Raw genomic sequence first — 323 nt, forward strand, 5'->3', positions numbered from 1 at the left:
AATCAAGGCGTGGCATTCCAATCGTGTTGCAAAGCTATTTTTATGATGAAAGAGAGACGACAAAGACGTGCTCTGCTCTAATGTTGTCTTTATTACGCCTGTCTCCGATACAGAACGCCAGTTTGGGCACCATGAGTTGAAAAAAAAGTAAGAAAACGAATACGTCAACTCGTCAACAACATTGACTTTTACTTTTATTTTTTTTTATTCGCGCGTTTTTAAAATGATGAAAACGTTATAAAAACATGTTCTATGTCGTCTTTGTGTCGTCGAGGTCTGTTACTAGTGGAATTTAAAGAATATATTTTTAAATAATTTTAGTC

This window comes from Syngnathoides biaculeatus, chromosome 3 (genome assembly GCF_019802595.1).
Source record: "Syngnathoides biaculeatus isolate LvHL_M chromosome 3, ASM1980259v1, whole genome shotgun sequence".
Taxonomy (NCBI): domain Eukaryota; kingdom Metazoa; phylum Chordata; class Actinopteri; order Syngnathiformes; family Syngnathidae; genus Syngnathoides; species Syngnathoides biaculeatus.